This window comes from Etheostoma spectabile, unplaced genomic scaffold, assembly GCF_008692095.1.
Source record: "Etheostoma spectabile isolate EspeVRDwgs_2016 unplaced genomic scaffold, UIUC_Espe_1.0 scaffold121, whole genome shotgun sequence".
Taxonomy (NCBI): Eukaryota; Metazoa; Chordata; class Actinopteri; order Perciformes; family Percidae; genus Etheostoma; species Etheostoma spectabile.
Window position 1 is genome coordinate 163,604 of NW_022605571.1, and position 7,768 is coordinate 171,371.

Sequence of the window (7,768 nt, forward strand, 5' to 3'; positions counted from 1 at the left end):
GCAAAAATAAACATAATAAACATTACTCATATAAAGCACATAATATTTACATTTCTTCAAAAAAGGCCCAAATACAGTATATAATATATAATATAAATATATTATAAATATATAATATAAATATATGCCAAATCTCAAACCAGTGAGGCCAGTATGCTCTATAAACGGTAGATATCTATCTTGTGTACTACAGCATCTTTGATCGCACACTAGACAGTTTGACTGGAGGATTGGCCTCTTTCAGCCTCCATACTCTTTGGATGACGTAGTCTCCCATATATGGACATGTCTCCCATATATGGGCATGTCTCCCATATATGGGCATGCTGCTTCCTTTTCCCTCTAAACACACGGAGAGGAGAGACGGAGTGGGAGCTAGCGGCATAAATGAGCCAAATTGCGATGAATTATGGATTATTGTAAAGTGGATAAATCTTGGATGTGACGGTTTGGATTTAATGCTCAACGACCGCGAAAAAGGCTGAAGTTCCAGGCTGGATAGAAAACCACCTGTAGAGGGTAGAAGGACCCGGAAGAAACCTCCGTAACCGCTAACTCTTTACCTTTTAGACGCAATTTTTGGTGAGTTTCTGTGTTGTGTTGTTGATAAATTATTAAACTATGAATCAGAGGTGCTGTTTTTGCTCGTGGGCTAGTCTCTCGGTCTCAGGTCTTACAAAACATGTGAGCAAAAAAATTACAATAATAAAGAAATAATAAAAACTGCGTTAACGCGCGATAAAAAAAATGTCGGCGTTAATTAATGAATTAGTTAACGTGATAATAACGCGTTAACTTGCCCAGCCCTAACATATATATATATATACACTACCGTTCAAAGTTCAAACGTGTTTTCCTGAAGAGTCCCACTTCTTCTCCACCATACGTTGTGACATGAATAGAAAAACAGGACAGACAGACAGGGTACAGAAGACAGACAGAGTAACAGAAAGACAGACAGGCCGTACGCAGAGACATACCAGACAGGGCGTACCAGAAAGGCGTACAGACAGAAAGGCGTTACAGAACAGACAGGACGGCGTACAGACAGACAGGACAGACGAGGCGTACAGGACCGACAGGCGTACAGACAGACAGACAGAACAGGGTACAGGACAGACAGAACAGACAGACGTACAGACAGGCGTTTTAAAGACAGACAGGCTACAGACGACAGACCAGACCAGTCGTCAGACAGGCGTTTTAAAGACAGACAGGCGTACAGACAGACAGGCGTACAGAAAAGACAGCGGACAGAACAGAAGGCGGACCAGACGACCCGACAGCGCGTACATGACGACAGACAGGCGTACGACAGAACAGGGACAGGGCGTACAGGACCGACAGGCGTAAAGACAACAGACAGGCGTTCAGACAGACAGCCGCGACGCGTACAGACAGGACAGAACTGGCGTTACAACAGTGGATCCGACCGGCGTACAGACAGACCAGACCGGCGTACGCAGCAGACAGGCGTACAGGACAGACAGACAGACGTCAGACCGACAACAGACGTACAGACAGAAAGACAGGCGTACAGACAGCCGAAAGGCGTTCGACAGACAGGCGTACAGACAACAGACAGGGTCCAGACAAACAGACAGGGCGTTCCAGACAAAACAGACAGGAGTACCGAGCAAAACAGACAGGCGTACAGACAGAAAGACAGGAAGGCGTACAGACAGGGCGTACAGGACAGACAGACAGAAGACAGGCGTTACAGACAGAAAGGCGTACAGACAAGACAGGCGTAAAGCAGACAGGCGTAAGCCGAAAAACAGAACAGGGTCCAGGACAACAGGAGTTAGACAGACGACAGGACCAGGCGTAGTACAGACAGGGTACAGACAGACCGGACAGGGCGTTACAGACAAAAAGGGCGGCGTAAAGACGGGACCAGGCGTACAGACAGACAGGCGTCAGGACAGGGAAGGAGTACAGACAGAACGTACAGACAGACAGGCGTACAGACAGGACAGGCAGGCGTACAGACAGAAGACAGGCGTACGACAGACAGACAGGCGTACCAGGACAGAAGGAGTACAGACAGGACAGACAAGACAGGGCGTACAGAAAGACAGGCGTACAGGCAGAAGACAGACAGGCGACAGCACAGAAAGACAGGCGTACAGACAGACAGACAGGCGTACAGACAGACAGACAGGCGTACAGACAGACAGGCGTACAGACAGACAGACAGACAGGCGACAGACAGACAGACCGGCGTACAGACAGACTAGACAGGCGTTTCGACAGACAGGGCGTACAGGGACGACAGGCGGTACAGACAGAAAGGCGTACAGACAGGCAAGGCGTACAACAGACAGGGTACAGACAGGCCACTACAAATAAAGTCTACGTCTCTGAGAAAGAAGGCTTTGAATGCATGTCACGGCAGGAGAACCACTGATTGGCTCTGTGCTCTCGCTGCTTTCGGCGTCAGACGACACAGAGCCTCTGATAAGCTGACCTGCAGCTCATAGTCTGAAACCACCAATCACAGCACAGCCTCATAACCAGTGACACATGGAAGCTCCAGAGAAAAGGGAGAGAGGGGGACACCAGAGCAGGGTGAATGGAGAGGGGAAACACCAGAGCGGGGGAAGGGAAATGAGAGGGGAGGAAAACAACCAGAGCAGGGGGAAATGAGTGAGAGGGGGAAACACAGAGCAGGGGGAAAGAGGGGGGGAACAATAGAGCTTAGTTGGTCCGAGTCGTCTGAGGTTTTCTGGTTAACTGACCTCCAACTGTAAGAATAGCTGCCGCCACCTGAGACCTACAAGGACCAGAAGGACAGAAGGTAGGTTAGAAAGGCCAGACAGGTGGGTAGACAGACAGGACAACAGACGGACGGGGTTAGAAGCAGGACGGGGGTGTTAGACAGGACAGACAGAAAGGTGGGTGTAGAAAGACAGACAGACAGACAGAAGGTGGGTTAGACAGGGACAGACAGCGGGTAGACGACAGAAAGGGGGGGTTAGGACAGACAGACAGACAGGTGGGTTAGACAGACAGGTGGGTTAGACAGACAGACAGGTGGGTTAGACAGACAGGTAGGTTAGAGAGACAGACAGGTTAGAGAGACAGACAGGTAGGTAGGTTAGACAGACAGACAGGTAGGTAGGTTAGAGAGACAGACAGGTTAGAGAGACAGACAGGTGGGTTAGAGAGACAGACAGGTTAGAGACAGATTAGGCGACGGAGACAGACAGGGTTAGACCACACAGGCAGGAAAGGTAGGTGACAGAAGAAGTACTCGGTACTATGTGTAATACAGTAGTGGGTCTGGGCTCTGTTGATCGTGGAGCCAGTCCTGTGTGTATGGTGTCCTACAGTCGTGGGGTGGGGTCTGGTTGATCGGGATATACAGTACTACTGTGTGTACTACAGTAGTGGGGTCTGGTTGATCTGGATCAGTCTCTGGGTGTACTATGGGTACTACAGTAGTGGGGTCTGGTTTGGTGTCTGATTCAGTTCTCATTGCTCGAGGTTCAGGGAACTCCAGGATGCTGTTAAAGGTCCGGATGGCCTGAAGCAGAAATACTTCAACTGAATACATATACACAGTAATATATATTACACCACCCCCCCCTAAAAAATACATTAATATAATAATTCAAATAAAACAATAAATAACAGGGGCACCGCTTAAGTGGATCAAACCAACTCTGGAGGACTAACCCTGTCTGGACTGAACCAACTCTGTGAGGACTAACCCTGTCTGGACTGAACCAACTCTGGAGGACTAACCCTGTCTGGACTGAACCACCTCTGGAGGACTAACCCTGTCTGGACTGAACCAACTCTGGAGGACTAACCCTGTCTGGACTGAACCACCTCTGGAGGACTAACCCTGTCTGGACTGAACCAACTCTGGAGGACTAAAAAACTCGTCTGGGGATCATGAAACCACTCTGGAGGACTAAACCTGTATGGACTGAAACCAACTCGGGAGGACTAACCCTGTCTGGAATGAACAAAATCGGAGGCCTAAACACATGTTCGGACTGAACTCACTCTGGAGGACTAACCCTGTCGGATGAAAAACTCTGGAGGGACTATACCCTGTCTGGACTGAACCACCTCTGGAGGACTAACCCTGTCTGGACTGAACCAACTCTGGACTGACTTAAACCCGGTCTGGATCCGTGAACCAACGCTGGGGACTAACCATGTTGGACGGAACCAATGGTTTTACTCCAGTCTCAGAGGAAAGTAGATTCTGGACAGGGCGAACCGAGGACACGAAGAAGAACCACAGACAGCCTCTGACTGACCCTTGTTATGAGACAGGACAGAGAGGAACAGACACGGGGGAGAGAGAGCGCCAGGATGGGTTGATGAGAGGAGGACGAGAGACAGGGGGAGAGAAGAGAGAGAAGGGGAGACGAAGGAGAGAGACAGGGGGGAGGAGGAGAGACAGGAAGAGACAGGGCGGGAGAGAGAGAAAGGGAGAGAAAAGAGAGACAGGGAGAGAGCAGGGGGAGAGGAGAGACAGGGAGGGAAAAGAGGACAGGGAGTGAGGGAGAGAGAGACAGGGATGAGAGAGAGACAGGCGAGAAGAGACGAGAGACAGGGAGAAAGGGAGAGAGAGACAGGACCGGACAGGGGGAGAGGAGAGGAGGACAGGGCGGAGAGAGGAGAGACAGGGGAGAGAGAGAGCGATCAGGGGAGAGAGGAGGAGAGGAGAGACAGGGGAGAGAGAGACAGACAGACAGGGGAGAGGAGTGAGACAGGGGGAGGAGAGAACAGGGTAGACACAACATGTGACACAAAGTGATAAAGTGTGCGATTAAAGATACAACACTGGAAGAGAAGTTTGACCCAGCAGCCGAGAGACAGACAGGCAGACAGAAGGTGTTCAGGGACAGACAGGCAGGGCAGACAGACAGGTGTCAGGACAGGACAGCCAAGGTGTGTTAAGACAGAACAGGAAGGCAGACAGACAGGTTTTCAGACAGACAGGAACGGGTGTTCAGACAGACAGGAGCCAGACAGGTGATTAGGAAGACAGACAGGTGTTCAGGACAGACAGGCAGACAGACAGGTGTTCAGACAGGACAGGCAGGAACAGACAGGTGTGCAGACAGAAAAGGTGGGGCAGACCGACAGGTGTGCCAGACATGACATGGGGCAGACAGACAGGTGTGCAGACAGACAGGCAGACAAAGGTGTGCAGACAGACAGGCAGACAGGACAGGTGTGCGCAGACAGACAGGGGTTCCGACAGCAGGCAAGACGGACAGGTGTGCGACAGACAGGCAGACAGACAGGCAGACAGAAAGGTGTTCAGAACAGACAGCAGGCAAGAGACAGACAGACAGGTGTTCAGAGAGACAGCAGGAAGTTTTAAGACAACAGGCAGGAACGTTCAGACAGGACAGGACAGACAGGTGTTCAGACAGCAGACAGACAGACAGGTGGTAGAACAGAACAGACAAGACAGGTGTTCGACAGCAGACGACAGGTGTTCAGACAGCAGGCAGACGTTCGAGGCGGGACCAGGTGTTCAGACGAAGACAGTACAGACAGGTGTTCAGACAGACAGGTGTTCGACAGACAGGTGTTCAGACAGACAGACCAGACAGGTGTTCAGAAGACAGGTGTTCAGACAGACAGACAGGGCTTCAGACAGACGGTGTTCAACAGACACGGTTGTTCAGGACGGACAGGTGTTAAGACAGACAGACGACAGGTGTCAGGACAGACGACAGGTGTTCGACAACAGACAGGTGTCCAGCAGACAGACAGACAGACAGGACAGTGTTCAGACAGACAGACAGACAGACAGGTGTTTCGCAGAAGACAGCAGACAGGTGTTCAGAGACAGGACAGGTGTTCAGACAGACAGGAAGACCAGGACAGACAGGGTCAGGACACGACAGACAGACAGGTGTTCAGACAGACAGACAGACAGAAAAGGTGTTCAGACAGACAGGTGTTCAGGACAGACAGGGTGTTCAGACAGAAGGTGTTCAGACAGAAGAAAGACAGGTGGTTCAGACAGGACACGGTGTTAGACAGACAGAAGAAAGGTGTTCAGAAGACAGACGACAGACAGGTGTTCAGACAGAACCAGTGGGACAGACAGACAGAGGTGTTAGACCAGACAGGACAGACAGACAGGTGTTCAGACAGACAGACAGACAGACAGGTGTTTCAGACAGACAGACAGACAGGTGTTCAGACAGACAGACAGACAGACAGGTGTTCAGACAGACAGACAGACAGGTGTTCAGACAGACAGACAGACAGGACAGGTGTTCGACAGGGGACAGGACAGGGTCAGACAGACAGACAGAACAGAAAGGTGTTGTTCAGAAGACAGGGACAGGTGTCAGACAGACAGACAGACAGACAGGTTGTTTCAGACAGGACAGCACAGGACAGGGGTTCAGACAGAAAGGACACCGGCAGTGGCCCCCCACCAGGCAGTGGCCCCCCACCAGGCAGTGGCCCCCCCACCAGGAAGTGGCCCCCCACCAGGAAGTGGCCCCCCACCAGGCAGTGGCCCCCCACCAGGCAGTGGCCCCCCACCAGGCAGTGGCCCCCCACCAGGCAGTGGCCCCCCACCAGGAAGTAGTCGTAGAAGGCCTCGGTGAGGCTGAGCAGCAGGGCGGTGTTCTTCTGGAGGTCAGAGGGCACGGCGATGGACAGGCCCTGAGCACCACGACTACACCTCAACCACCACAAGAAAGAAGGAAGATTATTAACTACTTACTTTTCAATATTTCGGTCTCAGGTTAACTATAATTTAATTATGTACCGCCTCTTGCTTCTTTGCTCTAATTACCCTTCAAAACCTTAATGTTAACGTCACTTACACCGCAATATTGTTATCTTATCAGGGCAACACCGCACTTAAAAATTCCATTTGTTTGACGCCATTTTACTTAAGCAGTTAACATATTTTCAATGTATCTTTCTGCCTTGTATTTCATGCCTTGTAGTTCTTGCCTTGTATTGCATGTTTGTATTTCATGCCTTGTTTTTTGCTTGTATTTCATGCCTTGTATTTCTTGGCCTGTATTTCATGACTTGTATTGCTTGAATCTGTATTTATTGCCTGTATTTCTTGCTGTCATTCGTGACTGTATTTCATGCCTTGGATTCTTGCCTGTATTTCAGCTTGTATTTTGCCTTGTATTTCTGCTTGTATTTCGGCCTGTATTTTGCCTTGATTTCGTGCCTTGTATTCTTCGTGCTTACGTTGTTTGGTGTTTTTGTTTGTTTGTCTGTTCTTTTGTGTTGCTGCTATTGCGCTGACTTGTAACGACAGGATTTCCCCGTCGTAGGGATAAATAAAGTTATAATCAATCTAATCTAATCTAATATAATGTAATCTAATCTAATCTATCTAATCGAACAAATCTGAAGAGTCCCACTTCTTCGGGGAACTAGATATATATAATATATATTATATATATGATATATTATATAACACCACATATATATAATGTATATATATATATTAATATAGATATATATATATCTCTATATATAGAGAGTATACTACTATATGATAATAATATATATATAGTCGCCACCATAAGTGAGACAGGAAGAGAAATCGTAGTCGAGAAGTTGACGAGGGAGAAAATAATGATTTGGGATTTGAAATCAGATTTTTTTACATCAAACTCTGCTTGGGTTAGAATCCTCGTATGCAGAAGGTCCAGAGTTGCAGACCTTTGCCTTCTAAGGAGTGGTATCTGTTGAGGGTCATCTGGAGGAAATCCCACCACGCTCCGAAGCAGCTCCACCAGTT

General features: G+C 49.2%; 2 long non-coding RNA genes across 2 annotated transcripts in view; both read right to left on the minus strand.

Moving 5' to 3' along the window:
* The window catches only part of LOC116685706 (uncharacterized), a 6,449-nt gene extending 3,673 nt beyond the window's left edge, over positions 1 to 2,776 (minus strand). The window contains exons 1-2 of the long non-coding RNA XR_004331021.1: positions 2,742 to 2,776; positions 2,333 to 2,484 (exon numbers count right to left, since the gene is read on the minus strand). This is a non-coding gene — a long non-coding RNA (uncharacterized LOC116685706). The remainder of the gene's footprint in view (positions 1 to 2,332; positions 2,485 to 2,741) is intronic.
* A 3,791-nt stretch (positions 2,777 to 6,567) lies between these two features.
* Positions 6,568 to 7,768, minus strand: part of LOC116685700 (uncharacterized) — an 11,065-nt gene continuing 9,864 nt past the window's right edge. Inside the window, exon 4 of the long non-coding RNA XR_004331018.1 lies at positions 6,568 to 6,679. This is a non-coding gene — a long non-coding RNA (uncharacterized LOC116685700). The remainder of the gene's footprint in view (positions 6,680 to 7,768) is intronic.